The sequence below is a fragment of the Rhinopithecus roxellana genome, chromosome 16 (genome assembly GCF_007565055.1).
Source record: "Rhinopithecus roxellana isolate Shanxi Qingling chromosome 16, ASM756505v1, whole genome shotgun sequence".
In the NCBI taxonomy this organism is placed as follows: domain Eukaryota; kingdom Metazoa; phylum Chordata; class Mammalia; order Primates; family Cercopithecidae; genus Rhinopithecus; species Rhinopithecus roxellana.
Window position 1 is genome coordinate 28,604,909 of NC_044564.1, and position 19,968 is coordinate 28,624,876.

The window sequence follows — 19,968 nt, forward strand, 5'->3', positions numbered from 1 at the left end:
GACTTAAATGTTAGACCTAATACCATAAAAGCCCTAGAAGAAAACCTAGGTAATACCATTCAGGACATAGGCATGGGCAAGGACTTCATGTCTAAAACACCAAAAGCAACGGCAACAAAAGCAAAAATTGACAAATGGGATCTAATTAAACTAAAGAGCTTCTGCACAGCAAAAGAAACTACCATCAGAGTGAACAGGCAACCCACAGAATGGGAGAAAATTTTTGCACTCTACTCATCAGACAAAGGGCTAATATCCAGAACCTACAAAGAACTCAAACAAATTTACAAGAAAAAAACAAACAACCCCATCAAAAAGTGGGCAAAGGATATGAACATTTCCATTTCAAGAGGGAGAAATCAGTCCAAAGAAAAGGGCAATAGGCCCTACACAAGTCTGAAACTCAGCAGGGCAGACATTAAATGTTTTTCTTTGTTTTTTATTTTTCTTTTTTTCTGAGTCAGGGTCTTGCTCTGTTATCAAGGCTAGAGTGTAGTGGTATGATCATGGCTCACTGCAGTCTCAATCTCCAAGCTCGAGCAACCCTCCCACCTCAGCCTCCCGAGTATCTGGGACACAGGCGTGCATCATCGCACCTGGCAAATTAAGCAACAACAACAACAAAAAGCCATTTGTACAAATGGGGTCTCACTATGTTGCCCAGGCTGGTTTTGAACTCCTGGCCTCAAGCAGTTTTCTGATCACAGTTTTCCAAAGTGTTGGGATTACAAGCATGAGCCATTGTGCCTAGCCAAGAAATTAATTCTTGAAGTTCCAAAATAATCTCCCTTGACTCCATGTCCTGGCACATTGGTGTGAGCGGTGGGCTCCCAAGGTGTTGGGTGTCCACACCCCCCATGGCTTTGCTGTGTGCAGTCCATGTGGCTGCTCTCATGGGTTGGAGTCTGGAGCCTGAGGCTTCCAGGGTGAGGGTGCATGCTGCTGCCAGTGGTTCTATCATTCCGGGATCTGGAGCATGGCAGCCCTCTCCACAGTTCCACTAGGCAGGGCTCTGGAGGGCATTCTCTGTGGGAGCCCCAACTCTGTATTTCTGCTTGGCATTGCCTTAGTAGAGGTTCTCTGCATGGGCTCCTGTGTCAGGCTTCTACCTGGGCACCCAGGCTTTTCTATATATCCTCTGAAATCTAGGTAGAAGCTGCTAAGCCTCCATCACTCTTGAATTCTGGGAGTCGCAGATTTAACACCATATGGAAGCTGCCAAGGCTTATGACTTGTGCCTTCTGGAGCAGCAGCTTCTATAATACCTGGGGTCCTTTTGAGCTGTGGCCGGAGCTGGAGTGGCATGGAGATAGGGAGCAGCATCCTGAAGTGGCACAGGGCAGTGACACCCTGGACCAGTTTCCCAAAACTGTTCTGTCCTCCTAGGCCTCTGGGATTATAATGGAAAGGGTAGCCTCAAAGATTTCTGAAGTGCCTTCAGAGCCTTTTCCTTATTGTCTTGACTATTAGCACCTGGCTCCATTTTATTCTTGCTAATCTCTCTAGCAAGTTGTTCCAAATTTTTACACACTGTTTACTTTTTAATAATAAATTCCAATTTTAGGTCATTTCTTTGCTCCCATATCTGATCATAAGCTGCTAAAAGCAGCTATGACATTTCTTGAATGCTTTGTTGCTTAGACATTTCTTGTTCCAGAAAATTGAGAAAAGGAAAAGCTTTTAGGTTCATTATTTCTCAGGGATCACTGAGCCACAGGTTTGGGGAGGTTGTGTCGGCCAGATGGAGCTAAAGAAATCCACAGTCACTGCAAGTTTGGGAAGAGAATCACATGGCAGGCAGAGGTCTTCACTTGCAAGGATTCAAAACAAGAAAGTTCTCAGCAGTGGCTCAGGCGAGGAAGCTTTGGCCTTGTGGAAGGCTCAGGTAGGAGCATATGGCAGTATGTTGAACCTCATGGTGGAAAATTTTTCCAATTGAGTTTAGGTGAACATGTTGTACACTCCAGGCTTTGTGGAAGGCTGATACTAAGATTGATAAACTTGCCTTCCACAAAGCTCTAGGGCATTAACACAGTGTGGCCAAGTTCTTTGCTACAGTGTAACAGGATGGCTTTGACTCCAGTTCCCAGTAAGTTCCTCATTTCCATCTGAGACCGTGTCAGCCTGGGCTTCACTGTCCATATTTCTATCAACATTTTAGTTATAACCACTTAACCGATTTCTAAGAAATTTCACTTTCCCTTGTCTTTCTTTTTCTAAGCCCTCCAAACTCTTCCAACCTCTCCCCGTTATCCAGCTGTGAAACTGCTCCACATTTTCAGGTATCTTTACAGCAACATCCCACTCCTTGGTACCAATCTTCTGTTTTAGCCCATTTTTGTTGCCACAAAGGAATACATGAGGCTGGGAAACTTATAAAGAAAAGAGGTTTATTTAACTCACAGTTCTGCAGACTGTAAAAGAAATATAGTGCCAGCATCTGCTTCTGATGAGAGCTTTAGGCTGCTTCCATTCATGGTGGAAGGTGAAGGATATCTGGCATGTGCAGGATCACATGGTGAAAAAGGAAGTGAGAGAGGGGAGGCAGGGAGGTACCAGCGCTTTTTAACCATCAGTTCTCATAAGAACGAATCAAGCAAGAACTCAGTCATTTCCATGAGAATGGCACCAAGCTATTCATGAGGGATTCTACTCCCAAGACCCAAACACCTCCCATCAACCCCCATCTCCAACACTGAGGATCAAATTTCAATATGAGACGTGGCAGGGATCACACGAATCATATCTAAACCACAGAAGCATCCCGCCCAGGTGTACATGCTTGAGCAGGATGCTAGTCTTCCTTCAGATTACAAGACAGAGTAACTCCACTCATTGGTTAAAACAGCATGAGCCTTTGAATACCAGCCCTGGCTATTTAAATTGGTTACCATAGTCACTACCTCTTTCCTTGGAAAAGAGTGAGCTTGGGGGACAGTTGGGAGAAAGAGAGAGAGAGGGAGAGAGAGAGAGAGACAGCAAGAGAGAGAGTGAGAGAGCAAGACAGAGAACAAGCCTAAGTGTTTATTATAATGCCTCCTCCTGTGTGCAGAATGTCAGATTGAGAGGCATGAGCAGTATATCAGCCAGGGTTTCAACAAAGAAACAGAACCAGTAGAATGTACGTTTTGTGTGTGTGTGTGTGTGTGTGTGTGTGTGTGTGTGTGTGTAAAATGAGATTTATGTGATTGTGGAGACTGACTAGGCTAATCAAGAATCTGTAGGGTGGATCATCAGGAAGGGCAAACTGAAAATCTCAACCAGCGGCTGATGCAGTTCACAGGGGGAGTTTTTGCTTCCTCAGGGAAACTTCAGTTTTGCTCTTAAGGCCTTCAACTACTTGGATGAAGCCCACCCAGATTATCTAGGATAATTTCCCTCCTGTAAAGCCAACTAATTATAGACATTAATCAAATCTACAAAATACTTCACAGCAACACCTAGATTAGTGTTTGAATAACTAGATTCTATAGTCTAGCCAAGTTGATACAGGAAATGGACCATCACAAATAGTGAGGAAAACATCCAGCTTTCTCCACTAACTAGGTGACTGTGAGGGGGAGGGTGTTTCATACACTGGGAACAGCATGTGCATAGAAGCACTGAAAGAAAGTCAGAGTGTTGCAGGTGGGATGGAAGGTGGCAAAAATAGGAAGGAAGGAAGGAAGGAAGGAAGGAAGGAAGGAAAGGAAGGGGGGAGGGAGGGAGGGAGGAAGGAAGGGCGGAAGGGCTCAGAATGAAGGAAAAGATTTCTAAAGGTGAGCTGAAAAAATAAGTTTTCTCGCATTTTAGAGCTAGGAAGTTTAGATTTTATCCATATACTTAAATCTTAGAATTTTAAGACAGAGAGGGATATAAGAAGATATATATTTATAGAAAGATCAAGGAGGTGACTTGAAGAAGGGACTGCAAGAGGAAAAATGGAAATATGAAGGTAGGCTAAGAGACAGTGGACAGGATCCAGGTAAGAAATGTGTTTCTAGGGGTCAAGCTGAAGAGAAGGTATAAATTCACCATCAATTTAGTCTGTTTAAGAAGTAGAATTTACAGCACATGGTAAGGATTGAAAATGGGGTTGAGAGATCAGAGAAGAGTGTAGGTGTTGGGCAACAAACAGGGTTTTTGGTCATTCATCTGCAGAAACAGGGAATTTGGAGGGAGATCTGATTTATATGCCTTGTACTCATCATAAGTGGTGTGTACAGGGATTCTGTACGAAAGGAGACTGTGAGCATTCACATGTGAGTAGGCAATACTAGAGCCCCAGAGGATGTCTGAGCTGAAAATAGAACTTTGTGGTCTTTTAATATATATTTCATAGTGAGTTATACAATTGGAAGAGATTATTTAGGAAGTCTATAAGCATGAGACTCCAAAAAGAATAGGAAAAGAGGAAATAAGAGAATACAATAAAAGAAAAGGACCAATGAGAAAATTCTCAGGGTCCTTACCATTTAAAGGATTGCAATGGAAAGAGCATGTTGTGAATGACATAAAAATCAGATGACCTGAAAGTGCATGCTCTTTTCAGTAACTCCCTAAATGATGAGTTTCTATGGAGTACTTACTGCCTTTGGTCCTCTTAAATGATTTATCTAATTCCTTCTATTGCCAGACACCATTCTGGAGATACAATGATGAGCGAGTCATGATTTAGCTCTTTAAGTATCCTAGAGCAGGGTTTCTTAATTTCAGCACTACTTTTTGTTTTATAATTTCAACTTTTATTTTAGATTAAGGGGTATATATGCAGGTTTGTTACATGGCTATACTGCATGATGCTGAGGTTTGGGGTATAAATTACCCTGTCACCCAGGTGGCGAGCATAGTACCCAATAGGTAATTTTTTAGCACTTTTTCCCCTCCCTCACTTACCTCTCTAGCAGTCCTCAATGTCTATTTTTTTTTTATAGCATTCATTTTTTCCAACATTTATTTTAGACTCAAGAAGTACATGTGCAGGTTTCTTACACGGGTAAATTACATGTTGCAGGCATTTAGTGTACAGATTATTTTGTCAGCTAGGTCATAAGCATAGTATCTGATAGGTAGTTTTTTGATCCTCACCCTCCTCCTACTCTCCACCCTCTGATAGGCCCCAGTGCCTATTGTTCCCTTCTTTGTGTCCATGTGTGATCAATGTTTAGCTCTCACTTATAAGTGAGAACATGCGGTATTTGGTTTTCTGTTCCCGCATTAATTTGTTAGGATGATGGCCTCCAGCCATCATTATATCATTTTTTTTATGACTATGTAGTATTCCATGGTATACATGTACAACATTTTCTTTATCCAGTTCACTGTTGATGGGCATCTAGGTTGATTCCATGTTTTGCCATTGTGAATAGCCCTGCAATGAACATATGTGTGCATGTGTCCTTTGGTAGAATGATTTATATTCCTTTGGGTATATACCCAGTAAAGGGATTGCTGAATTAAATGGTAGCTCTAAGTTCTTCGAGAAGCCTCCAAACTGCTTTCCACCGTGGCCGCACGAATTTACACTCCCACCAGCAGTGTGTAAGTGCTCCCCTTTCTCTGTAACCTTACAAACATCTGTTATTTTCTTTTGTTGTTGTTGTTTTTTCATAGTAACCATTCTGACTGGTGTGAGATGGCATCTCACTGTAGTTTTGATTTGCATTTCTCCAAAGATTAGTGATGTTGAGCATTTTTTCATATGCTTGTTGGTCACATGCATGTCTTTTTAAAGAAGTGTGCACGTCCTTTTGCCCATTTTTTAATGGAGTTTTTTGGGTTTCTTTTCTTTTCTTTTCTTTTTTTTTTGCCTGTCAATTTGCTTAAGTTCCTAATAGTTTCCAGATACTAGACCTTTGTCAGATGCATAGTTAGCAAACATTTTCTCCCATTCTGTAGCTGTCTGTTTACTTTATTTCTGGTTTCTTTTGCTGTGCCGAAGCTCTAGTTTAATTAAGTTCCATTTGTAAATTTTTGGTTTTTGCAATTGCTTTCAGCATCTCCATCATGAAATCTTTGCCAAGGCCTACGTCCAAAATGATATTCCCTAGGTTTTCTTTTAGGGCTTTTATAGTTTTAGGTCATATATTTAAGTCTTTATTCCCTCTTGAATTGCTTTTTGTATATGGCAAAAGGAAGAGGTCTAATATTAATCTTCTGCATATGGCTAGCCAGTTATCCCAGCACCATTTATTAAAAAGGGAGTCATTTCTTCATTGCTTGTTTTTGATGACCTTGCCAAAGATCAGATGGTTGTCAATGTGCATCTTTATTTCTGGGTTCTGTATCCTGTTCCACTGATCTATGTGTCTGTTTTTGTACCAGTACCATGCCATTTTGGTTATGGTAGCCTTGTAGTATATTTTGAGGTTGGGTTATCTGATGCCTCTGGCTTTGTTCTTTTTGCTTAGGATTGCTTTGGGTATTACGTCTCTCACTTGGTAACATATAAAGTTTAGAATAGTTTTTCTAGTTCTGTCAAAAATGGCATTGGTAGTTTGATAGAAATAGCATTGAATCTGTAAATCACTTTCAGCAATAAGGCCATTTTAGCAATATTGATTCTTCCTATTCATGACCATGGCATGTTTTTCCATTTGTTTGTGTCATCTCTGGTGTCTTCCAGCAATGTTTTATAATTCCCATTGTAGAGATCTTTCACCTCCCTAGTTGACTGTATTCCTAGACATTTTATTATTTTTGTGTCTATTGTGAATGTGGTTGCATTCTTGATTTGGCAGTCAACTTGGATGTAATTGGTGTATAGAATTGATTTTGTATCCTGAAACTTTGCTGAAGTTCTTTATTCTGGGAGCTTCTGAGGAGAACTATGGGGTTTTCTAGGTATAGAATCATATAATCTGTGAAGAAAGATAGTTTGACTTCCTCTCTTCCTATTTGGATGCCTTATATTTCTTTTTCTTGCCTGACTGCTTTGACTAAGATTTTCAGTACTATGTTGAATAGAAATGGTGAGGGTGGGCATTCTCTTGTTCTGGTTCTCAAGGGGAACACTTCCAATTTTTGTCTGCTCTCTATGATGTTGGCTGTGGGTTTGCCAGAGATGGCTTTTATCATTTTGAGGTATATTCTTTCAATGCCTAGTTTGTTGGGGATTTTTTTCTTAACATGAAGGGATGTTGAATTTTATAGAAAGCCTCTTCTGCATCTATTGAGATGATCATATGTTTTTTGTTTTCAGTTAGGTTTATGTGATGAATCACATTTGTTGATTTGCATATGTTGAACAAGACTTGCATCTTAGGAATAAATCTTACCTGTTTGTGGTAAGTTAGCTTTTTGATATGTTGCTGGATTTGGTGTACTAGTACTTTGTTGAGGATTTTTGCATCTATGTTCATCAGGGATATTGGCCGGATGTTTTATTTTTTCACTGTGACTCTGCAAGGTTTTGGTATCAGAATGATGCTATCATTATAGAATGAGATAGGGAGAAGTCCCTTATTTTCATTTTTTTGGAATAGTTTCAATAGGGTTGGTACCTGCTCTTTATACAAGTGATAGAATTTAGTTGTGAATCTGTCTGGTCCAGGGTTTTCTGTGGTCGGCAGGCTTTTTATTACTGATTCCATTTTGGAACTTGTTATTGGTCTGTTCAGAGTTTCAATTTCTCCCTGGTTCAACTTTGGGATCTTGTATGTTTCCAGGAATTTCTTCATTTCTTGTAGGTTTTCTAGTTTGTATGCATAGATGTATTCATAAGAAACTCTGATTTTTTTTTTTTTGTATTTTTGTGGGGTCAGTGGCAATGTCATCTTTGTCATTTCTGGTTGTGTTTATTTGGATCTTCTTTTTTTCATTAGTCTAGATATACCAATCTTATTCTTTCAATAAACCAACTTTTGGTCTCATCTTCTGTATGGCTTTTCCAACCTCAATTTCATCCAATTCAATTCTAATATTGGTTATTTCTTTTCTTTTGGTAACTTTTAGTTTGCTCTTGTTTTTCTAGTTCCTCGAAAGTGTGATGTTATCTTGTTAATTTGAAATCTTTCTAATTTCTTGATTTAGGCATTTAATGCTATAAACTTTCCTCTTAACACTGCTTTAGCTGTGTTCCAGAGATTCTTGTATGTTGTACCTTTGTTTTGATTAGTTGCAAGGAAAATTTTAATTTTTGCCTTCATCTTATTCTTTACCCAAAAGTCATTCAGAAGCAAGCTGTTTAATTACTGTTTAATTGTGTGGTTTGAAATAACTTCTTAGTATTAATTTAAGTTTTTAATGTGCTGTGGTCTAGGAGTGTGGTTGGTATGATTTTGGTTTTTTTGAATTTTTGAGAATATTTTTATGGCCGATTGTGGGGTTGATCTTAGAGTATGTGCTATGGGCAGATGAGAAGAATATATATTCTCTTGCTGTTAGGATAGAGTGTTCTGTAGATGTCTGTTAGGTCCATTTGGTCAAGTGTTGAGTTTGGGTCCTAAATATTTTAATTAGTTTTCTATCTTGATGATCAGTCTAACATTATCAGTGTGTGATGTTCAAGTCTGTCACTATTATTGTGCCATTACCTAAGTCTCTTCTTAGGTCTCTAAGAACTTGCTTTTTGAATGTGTGTGCCCTAGTGTGGGTGCATATATATTTAAGATAGTTGAGTCTTCTTATTGAATTGAACCCTTCATCATTATGTAATGCCCTTCTTTGTCTTTTTTATTGTTATGGGTTTAAAATCTGTTTTTTTTTATTTTTTATTTTTTATTTTTTTTAATAAGAATGGTGACTTCTGTTCTTTGTTTTCCATTTGCTTGATAGCTCTCTCTCCATTGCTTGCCTTTGAGCCTGTGGATGTCATTGAATGTGAGATGGGTCTCTTGAAGACAGCATTCAGTAGTATCTTAGTTCTTCATCCAATTTGTTGCATTGTGCCTTTTAAGTGGGGCATTTAACCTGTTTATACGCAATGTTAATATTTATATGTGAGGATTTGATATTGTTGTTGTGTTGTTAGCTGACTGTTATGTAAATTTGATTATGTAGTTGCTTTATAGTGTCAGTTGGCAATGTACTTAGCATTTTTTTGTGGTAGCAGGGAACTGTTTTCTGTTTGCATATTTAGCACTCCCTTAAGCACTCTTGTAAGGCAGGACTGGTGATAATGAAGTCCCTTAGCATTTGCTTCTCTGAAAAGGATTTTATTTCCACTTCACTTCTGAAGGTTAACTTTGCTGAATATGAAATGCATGGTTGATATTTCTTTTCTTTAAGGATGCTGAACACATGCCCCAATCTCTTCTGGTTTGTAAGTTTTCTGCAGAATGGTCTACTGTTAGTCTGATGGTGTTCTCTTTACATGTGACGTGCTCATGCTCTCTATCTGCCTGTATTATTTTTTCTTTTGTGTAGACTTTGTAGAATCTGAGGATTATGTGTCTTAAGGATGGCCATCTTGTACAGCATTTTCCAGGACTTCTCTCAATTTCCTGAATTTGCATGTCACCCTCTCTAGCAAGGTGGGCAAAATTTTCATGGACAGTATCCTCAAATGTTTTCCAAATCGTTTTCTCATCCACATCTATTTCAGGAATGCAAAAGAGTAATAGGTTTGATCTCTTTACATAATTCCATACTTCTTGGAGTTCTTGTTCATTTTTAAAAATCATTAAAATTTTTTTTGACTGCCTTTGCTAGCTCAAAGGAATTTCGAACTCTGAGATTCTTTCCTCAGCTTGGTCTATCCTGTCATTAATGCTTCAAGTTGAATTCTGTAATTTCCATAGCAAATTTTTTATTTCCAAGGGTTCAGTTTGGTGCCTTCTTAAAATGTCTATGTCATCTTTACACTGTTGGACCATTTTATTGTTTTCCTTGGATTGGATTTCAACCTTATTTTATCTCAATGAGTTTCTTTGCCATCAATATTCTGAATTCTATGTCTGTCATTTCAGCCTAGTTAAGAACCACTGTTGGGGAGTTAGTGCAGTCATTTGGAGGTAAGAAGATAGTCTGGTGTTTGGAGTTGCCAAAGTTCTTGTGCTGGTTCATTTTGATCTGGGTGGTCTAATGTTCCCTTATTCTTTGAAGTTGTTGTCTTTTGGATGAGGCTTTTTGTTTTTGTATTCTTTGATGCCTTTGGGCATTTGACTGTGGTATGGGTTGGGTTTAGTCAAGTGGCATCATTTCTACATGCTTTTAGGGGACCAAATTTTATCTTGGCTTTCCTGGGCTGCAAGCGCTAACTCTTGGGGGCTGGGATCAGGTCACCTGCAGCTTTGTTCTCTGTCCCCTCAAGGTTAAGCACCTGCTACACTAGAGGGGTTAAGGGGTTCCCAGTCTGCTGGCATCAAAACTCCAATGGAGGCTGCTGGCAAAAGCACCCCAGGGGAGCAGTGGTGACCTCCCTCACATATGCATCCCAGCAAAGCAGCAGGGGTCCTTGTGTGCATGTGCACTGGTTGTGGATCTGCAGGTGCATGTGCATCTGTAAGTCTGTGCATGTATGCATGCTGATGGGGCAGTGGCTGGCCCCATGCACATGTGCAGCAATGGGTTGGTTGTGGGGAGGCTGAGTGTGAGTGGGCACAGGACAAGGAAGGCTGTGGGTGGTTCCATGCTGGTGGAGATTTAACTTCAAAAGTGTTGTGATAGGTAGGTGATGTCTGTCAGTGAAAGAACTGTGGTGGTGGCTGCTAGCAAGCCAGGGCTGTGCTGCTAATGGGTGCAGCCAGGCAGGGACCCTGGGAGAGGCTGGCAGATATAGGGATGTTCAGATCACTCCAGCCTCACCCCACTGGCAAGACAGCCTGGCTTTGTCCAGGTCTAGCAGCTAATAAAAGCTAAAGCCACCTGGGAGAGTATGTTGACCTTTGGAGGATGGGCACCAATAAACATTCTCCACTGCAGCCATTCCCATGACAAACCTCCTGGGCTCTGTGCAGGCTGGAGTTCTGCCTGTGCAAACTCTCTGGGCAGTTCTCCCTACCAGCTCAGATGTCTGTGGGGATCATGGGGGTCTCCTGCAGCTACAATCCCAGAGGACCATGGCTACAGTTGGCCAGTCCACACCTGTTTCACTTGCTCCTTCCCTAGGAGCTGCTAAGGGTGAGGTATGAGTGTTGGTTCTTAGCAACCCCATGCAGGTTTCCCAGCAACCTCTCCTTTTAGCCTGCAGCCTGCATCCTCCCTCTGTCAACTCTCAATGCCCAAAAGTCATTCAGAAACTACTTTCAGATCTGCTCAGAGTGTACCAGTCTACCTGATGGTCTGGTCTCTCCTGATGGGAGAGGCTCTTCCTGGCTGTTTGTAGTCAGCCATCTTGACAAAGCTCAAGAAAAAAAAAAAATCAACCTTCCAAAGACTACGACTAAGTCAATTAAATTTATAAGCAATAAAATTGTTGATATTGTCAATGGGATTTCAGTTATTTTTGTGTTATCATAGCTGGCAACAGAGATATTTAGACTGAAATATCATCACCATGGAGGCTCTTTTAATTCCTGCTTATAAAGTTATCAAATTTGTGTAATATTAATAGATCACTATCTTACTGGTGGAAAGAAAGTTTTCCAAACAACTTTCCACCAGTAAAATGTTGTGGCAAAAGTCTCTCTAACCAGAAATGCTGGTTATCAAAATGCAAGAAATGTATAAAAAGCTTTGAATAATGTTTATGAATTGTTAAAGTATAACAAATTTGTATTTCTCCAGTTTGTTAAAGAGCAAAGAGGAGAATTGGTGTGGTATATTTTTGTTCACTATAAAAATAAACACAAATAAGCCAGGTGTGGTGACTCATGTCTGTTATCCCAGAACTTTGGGAGGCCAAGGCAAGAAGATTGCTTGAGGCCAGGAGTTCAACATCAACCTGGGCTGAATAGCAAGATCCTGTCTCTCCAAAAAATAAAAAAATTAAACTAGCTCCAAGCATCTCTATTCTCTTTTCTAGTCTACCTAAATGAGAGCTTCTTAATGAAATCTTCTTTACTAACCTCTCCAATTCTTGGATAAAAAGTAATCTTGACTCTACTGTGGTTATTTAGATCTGTGATGCTATAATCTTAAGCTCGGTCAACTAGAGATTGGTCCTAGATGCTACCTTCCTCCCACCTAGTTGAAGTGACAGAGTCTTGCTCTGTCACCCAGGCTGGAGTGCAATGTTGGGATCTTGGCTCACTGCAACTTCTGCCTCCTGGGTTCAAGCCATCCTCCCACCTCAGCTTCCTGAGTAGCTAGGATTACAGGTGTGCCCCATCATGCCTGGCTAATTTTGTGTATTTTTGATAAAGACAGGTTTTCACCATGTTGGCCAGTCTGGTCTCAAACTCCTCACCTTAAGTGATCTGCCTACCTCGGCCTCCCAAAGTGTTGGGATTACAGGCGTGAGCCACCTTGTTCGGCCGAGTTGTAATCTTTGCTAGCGGACAGTCTTGCCTCGATGTTGATGGCTGCTGACAGATCATAGTGGTGGTTATTGAAGGCTGGGGTGGCTGTGGCAATGTGTTAGCATAAGAACATCCATACTACTGTTTTTTGATTTTTCACCTCCTTCCATAAATCACAAATGTTCATAGTGCCATCTATAATGGGGAGTCCTTTCCAGGAAGTTTTTAATGTACTTTGCCCAGATCCATTAGGGGAATCACTATGACAGCTATAGCCTTACAAAAAGTATTTCTTAAATAATAAAATTTGAAAGTTGAAATTACTTCTTGATCCGTGGGCTGCAGAGTGGATGTTGTGTTAGCAGGCATGAAAACAATATTAATCTCCTTGTACATCTCCATTCAAGAACTCTTGAATGACTAGGTACATTGTCAATGAACAGTAATATTTGGAAAGAAATCTTTCTTTTCCTGAGGTGTAGGTCTCTTCAGTAGGCTTAAAATATTCAGTAAACCATTCTGTAAGCAGATGTGCTATCATCCTGACTTTTTGCTCCATCTATAGAGCAAAGACAGAGTAGATTTAACATAATTCTTAAGGGCTGTAGGATTTTTGGATAGCAAATGAGCATTGGCTTCAACTTAAAGTCATCAATTGCATTAGCCCCTAACAAGAGAATCACTGTGTCCTTTGAAGCTTTGAAGCCAGGCATTGACTTCTTCTAGCTATGAAAGTCCTAGATGACATCTTCCAATAGAAGGCTGTTTCATCTACATTGAAAGTCTGCTGTTTAGTGTAGCCACCTTCATCAATTATTTTAGCTAGATATTTTGAATAACTTGCTGCAGTTTCTACATCAGTACTTACTGCTTCACTTTGTACTTTTATGTTACGAGATGATTTCTTTCCTTAAACCTATGAACAAGCCTGTGTTAGATTCAAACTTTTCTTCTGCAGTTTCCTCACCTCTCTCAGCCTTCAAAGAATTGAAGACATTTAGGAATGTGGACTGGATTAGGCTTTGACTTAAGGGAATGTCATGGCTGGTTTGATCTTCTATCCAAACCACTAAAACTTTCTCCATATCAGCAATAAGGCTATTTCACTTTCTTATCACTGCAGTAACACTTTTTTCAAGAATTTTTCTTTTGCATTCACAACTTGGCTGTTTGGTACAAGAAGCCTAGCTTTTAGCCTATTTCAGCTTTTGGCATGCATTCCTCACTAAGCATAATCCTTTTGATTTAAACGAGAGACTTGTAACTTTTTCTTTCACTTGAACACTTATAGCCACCATATGGCTATTAATTGGCCTAATTTCAATATTATTGTCTTTCAAGGAATGGGAAAACCCAAGGAGAGGGGAAAAGACAGGGGAACTGCTGGTCATGGAACAGTCAGAGCACAAACAACATTTATTAATTAAGTTGGCTATTTTATATGGGTGAAGTTTGTGATGCTCTAAAATAATTACTAGGTTGTGCAAACGTAATTATCGCTTTTGCATTTTTGGGTTCTATACTAATAAATGCTATGCCACTTTATATAAGAGACTTGAGCATCCCTGGAGTTTGGTATTCATGGGGTGCTGGAACCAATTTCCCACAAATATAGAGTGGCAACTGAGTTTTCTTATGGCAGACCTATAAAAGTATTAATATAATAGCAAAATCAAAGATTACTGATACTAATCACCATAACAGATAAATTAGTAAGGAAAAAGTTCGAAATATTGTGGCAATTATCAAAATGTGACATAGAGAAACAAAGTGAGTACATGCTATTGGAAAAATGGTACCAATAGACTTACTTGATGCAGGGTTGTCACAAATCTTCTAGTAGCAAAAAATGCAATATCTGTGAAGCACAAAAATGCAAAGTTTAATAAAATAAGATATGCATGTATATATGACATTTTATTGATCCATTATTCCATAATTGGACAGTTGGTCAGTTTCCAGCTTTTAGCTATTGTGAATAATGCTTCTATGAACATTGGTTTACAAATACATGTTCAAGTCCCTGATATCAATTCTTTTGCATATATACTTGGAAGCAGAATTGCTAAATCATATGATGTATTTGATGAATTTTCATATGTTGAAACATCCTTGCATTTCAGAAATAAATCCCACTTGATCACAGGTGTATAATCTTATGCTGCTGAATTCAGTTTGTTCATATTTTGTTGAAGTTTTAAACTTTTTTTATGTTAATTTTCACAAGACTTATTGATCTGTATTTTTTTTTTTTTTTTTTTTTTTTTTTTGTAGCATTTTTGTCTGGCTTCAGCATCAGGATAATGCTGGCCCCATAGGAAAAGCTGGAAAGTCATTTCCTGCTCTTTGAGTTTTAGAAAAGTTTGATAAAGACTGGCTTTGAGTTGCTGTGTAGCATCCTTCAATTTCAATCTGAAAGTCTCCCATTATCATTTCTTGTAAAGCAGAGCTAGTGGGAATAAACCCCTCAGTTATTGCTTGTCTGAAAATGTCTGAATTTTTCCCTCGTTGTGGTAGACAGTTTTGCTGCACATAGAATTCTCAGTTTACAGTTTTGTTTTTCTTTTAGTACTTTAAATATATTAGCCCACTGACTCTGGATTTCAAAGTTTCTTCGTAATAAATTGGTTGATAATCTTACTGCTAATGATTGGCACATGATAAATCACTTCTTTATTGCTGCTTTCATGTTCCTCTCTTTTTCCTTGTTTTTATTTTTCAACAGTTTGGTAATGATGTGTTTCAGTGTGGTTTCTTTGAGTTTGGCTTGCATAGAGTTTATTGAGCTTCTTGGATTGGTAGATTCATACCTGTAATCAAATTTGGAGATTTTTAGACATTATTTCTTCAAATAATCCCTTTGCCCTTTGTTCTCTCTCTTTGCCTTCTTGAACTCTCGTAATGCATATATTGGTCCTCTTAATGGGATACCATAGGTATCTTTAGCCTTTTTGACTTTTTTCATTCTTTTTTGTAAGCTTTCTCATCAATAGTTTCTGACAATTTATTTTGTTCCCTTGAATAGGTCATGTTTTCTTGTTTCTTTGCATGCCTTGTAATTTGTTGTAATTGTTGAAAACTGGGCATCTGAAAAACAGACACATCTTCCAGTTTTTGAAGAAAGACTCTGTCTAGGATAGTACTTCACTGATTAGCTGGATTTTCTCTGAGCCTAGGGATCAGCTAAAGGTGGAAGTTTAAGGTATTTTCTGAGTATTCATCTTTTGAGGGTCTGAAATTGGCCTTCTCAACTCTTATGCATGACGTCTCTTGAATGTCCTAATTTTCCAAAGAGTCTTACCCTAGATTCTCATCAGGGCCTTAGATGGTCTATTCTGTATCTCCACCTATAATCTTTTGTCATAGACATCATCAGGTCTGAAGTCTCCCTGCAGCTTTCAAAAGTGGAATCTGATACTTTTACCACCTAAGATGTGAGTTATGAGAAATAGAAACCAGGCCTTTGAGCAGCCTCTGGACAGTTTAGAACATTGCAAATAAAATCTTCTCCACTCTCTCCAGTTTGAGGGGGAGAACTGGTAACTGGGCTGCTACCTCTTCTAGGCCAAGACCATGAAACAAAGAAGGGAAATGGGAATTTGGGCAAAGGCAGGTGAAAACACCATAAAATGTCCTACCATATGAAGGTGACTTTTTCCTGATTAAGCATACATTCATTTGCTGTAAATCTTTGACTCTTTTTCAGAGGTTCTATAAGGTTAGTTCAGCCAGTTTCTGGTTCTTCCTTGGTGTTTTTGGTGTTTTCAGAGCTTAGAGATTCCCAGTCTGCCGTTTTGCTAATGTCACTCTTGTCAGTCTTTTCATTAAACCTTTTAATGAGTTCTCTTCATTCATTGATAACAGGACAGGGGCCATTCATTCTAAAGCACCACCTATATATATTTCACCAGTCCTCAATGCTATTATTTTCCATCCATATCCTATAGCCAGTTTCTACCATTCCACCAAAAATTACTGTCAAAAGCAACTTAATGACAGATAAAGGACTTGGGGTTTTGAGATCATCAGGACTTGGTTAAAATTCTGGCCCACGATTACTTGTTTTTGTATCTTGGACAACCATCATAAACTCTGCAAGTCTCAGTACAGTGAGTTGTGTCCTTGCATTACCTGTAATATAATCACTTTGCAAATTTGATTTTAAATCAAGACTAGGTTTGTGACTACCCCAACCCCCACCAATAACTCAAAATCCATCTCTCCATTTTTTTCCCACATGGTTTATCCTATGGAAACCAGTAAGAACTTTTATGTCTCTTTCAAATCGCTGTAGCACTTGTTATCTGTATCATTTATATGTCAGTTGCCACTCTGTGACTGGAAATACAAATTTTCTCTTTGCTTATGCCTTGGATCTTTCTTAATAATGTGTTCATTTGGAAATAAAGTCATGTCTCTATCTGTTAACTTATCTGTTGCATATTTATTGACTGTTTCATAGATATTGTGTTAGGTTCTGGTTACAGATGCTAGTGAAATATAGTTCTACCTGAGAAGCTTACAGTCTGCAGAAAAATAGAAAAAATCCAACGGCCTATGCCTCAAATACCTTTGCATTTCCCAGAGAGAACACAATTAGTAGGTACAATAAATTAACGTGTTATAGGTAAACATATAAATACTTGTTTGGCATCAAAACCCAGTTAACCACTTTTCTATTTTGAAATAGAAAACTTCTCTTTTCTCCTTGGTTTGCTCCTTGCTATCTGGGATAAACTTAAGCTAGCAAGGAGCAAACCTCAACAGGTTCAGAACTTTAGTTCCGAGAAGCATTGAGAAGTTATTATCTGACACTTATACAACATGCTTGACATGAAAACAGAGCTGGAAATCTCACAAAGTTAGGGATCTTTCAGGAATTTCAATAGTTTCTGCTGTTGGTTGGAAGGTCTATAATAATAGCCTTCTATAAAACACAGTTAAATATTCAACAACCTATGCGTTGGCTAAGTGAGCTCAAGAAGGCAAAGAAACTTGTGTTTTAGTTCCATTTACTATGGAGCCTCTGGTCAAATTATCCAATTCTGCTATATCTCTGTCAGCTTATCATCTATAAAACGGAGGAAGCTCTAAAAACATAGTGAGAGATGCTGCACAGCTTTATGTGTAATTGTGTTCATTTATCTTAGAATACCAAGGACATCTAAACTATTACTGCAGACAACTCAAATGTTATTTGGGGTCATCTAGTAGACTCTGTGGAAGCAAAAGTAAAGAGGCCCCAGAATAACTGACTTTTCCAAGGGGCCACAATTATTTTCTGGCCAACTTGGGACAAAAACCTAGACCTCCTCAATTCCACAGAATTGTTCTTTCATTGGGCCCTGAACATAGATGCATAAACAGAAAATAAAATCCTTCTGTCCTGTGTAACTGGTACAGGGCTTGGCAATATTGAAATTGCCACACTAAGTAGTAAGAGGCATTTGGAAAATTCTGAAAACAAAGTAGGATACAGACCTCTGATACTGTGGATGAGCAGAACTGGTAAATAAAGGTGTATGAGGACTGTAGTTTGTAATAGGATAGTTGAATTGTTGTCTTCTGGTACCTTGAAGACTCCACCCCAACCTACAACTCTAAAACAAAATAAAATTTTCAACTAGATCACATTGAATTCTACATGCATTCATGCAGACATGCATACATCTACATACACTGATGCAAATCAATAAAATATCCCATGTATCATTTAAATTATCATTTACTTTTCTTCATTTTTAATTTCTACTTCCTTCTTTCCAAACATAGAACAGGGACTGAATATAGGTATATGGAAGGCTACAGAGATGAAATAAGCTCACTTCATTTACTATGAAAATTAATAACCTAACAACCTCTTTGCAGCTGAAAGTGTCCAGACCAACTATCTTTGCTTTATAGGCAAGACTTCTGGAAAAATCAAGGTGACAAACTCTTAATCACCCAATATCCCTTATCTGTTTCAATAAGTACAATTATATGAGAATTCTTCTAGAGACAGAGAAGGGCAGCCTGACTAAATATCAGCATGACCACAATGTGGATATGATGGGATCAAGTTGTGTTACAAGGGACGGAGCCTATTTCTCATTACTAATTAATATAGTACAACATTTAATATTGTTTTCTGCTAAATCATTTTTTCCGTTCATTAAAATGGATGGGCTATAATTGAATCTGTAGTGTATGTATTGTCAAAACCTGAATACATCTTTGTGGGTTACCAGGATCACTTTTATAAGTCACAAGTTTCTAGGGAAGATCTGCTGAAAAACTCTCAGTCTAGTATTACATTTATAACAAAATTGTAATGTAGCCTTGAGCAAATTAAGCTCATCTGTAAAAGAAAGATACTAACACGATAGATAAATTGTGTTATTTACAGGAAAATTTGAATTCTCGTATTCTGATTCTTTCTCAGTAACTTTCTAAAGCTGAGAGTAAGTCCAGGGGCCTCGAAACTGAGCTCCATTACACAAGAGAGGCTCTGAAAGAAAAGGCTTTGGTTTTTGAACACGTACGTACAAAGAGAGCTAAACCAAACACAGTGTCAAATGAAGGACACTGAAAAAATGTACAAAAATGGAAGTAGAAAAACGCATAGAAAAGCAAATAAAATTATGTCAACTACAAAGACAAAATATGTTACTTCATCAGTAACTGGGTGATGCTCACAACAAAGCTGACAATCAAGAAAAAACAGTAATTGATATTCAAGCCAAATGTGATGCTAGAGTACAAAACCTTCAAGCCGAGTGCAGAAAGCACCGTCTTTTGCTAGGAGAAGACTATAAGAAGTTGAGCAATGAATTTAATCATTTGAAAGACAATGTCAATATGAAAGAGAGAAAGCAGAAAGAGTAGTTGTGAGACAACTTCAACAACAACGGGATGATGTCCTAAACAAACAACAACAAAAGCTTTGCTGGATGCTTCATTGCGTCACTGCATCCATTTGGAATGTGAGATGCAGGATTCAAGGGAGAAATTAGGCCTGATGAGAAGTTAATTTCAAGAAATACAGGATCAACTTACAGCGACTATAAGATGTACCAAGGAGACGCAAGGCCATGTACAAAAGCTTGACGTAGAAAATTCCATGTTAAGAAATACAATTAAAAAGCAAGATGACCACATTGAGCGGATTCAGAAAATCCTGCAAAGTTCAAGTTTGATGGAGCAAGTGTTGCAAGAAAATGAAACTACAGAAGTAGATGAAGCTTCTTCTGAATTTAAATCTAGATCTTCTATAGCAGGGGTCCCCAACCTGCAGGCCACAGACAGGTCCATGACCTGTTAGGAACCAGGCTACACGGCAGGAGAGTTATTGTGGATCTTCTAGATCATCTGCATGCCATGTGAATCTTACAGTTTTCAATTTCTACAAAAAAAAAAAAAAAAAAAAAAAAAAAAAAAGCCTGCTTGGCATGGAATGGGAATTGCTTTATATCTATAGATGAATATGGAAAAGAATTAACATCATAACAATGTTGAGTTTCTCAACCTATGAACAAGATATTTACTTAGGTCTTCTTTAATTTTTCTTAGCAATGCTTTTTAGTTATCAGTGTACAGATATTCCACATAGTTTGTCAGGTTTATTCCCAAGAATTTTATATTTTAATGATATTGAAAATAGTATCAT

At 38.5% G+C, this 19,968-nt stretch overlaps 1 pseudogene; it reads left to right on the forward strand.

Moving 5' to 3' along the window:
* The first annotated feature begins 1,741 nt into the window (after window positions 1-1,741).
* LOC104670685 lies at window positions 1,742-19,404 on the forward strand (annotated as a pseudogene).
* Window positions 19,405-19,968: the final 564 nt, after the last annotated feature.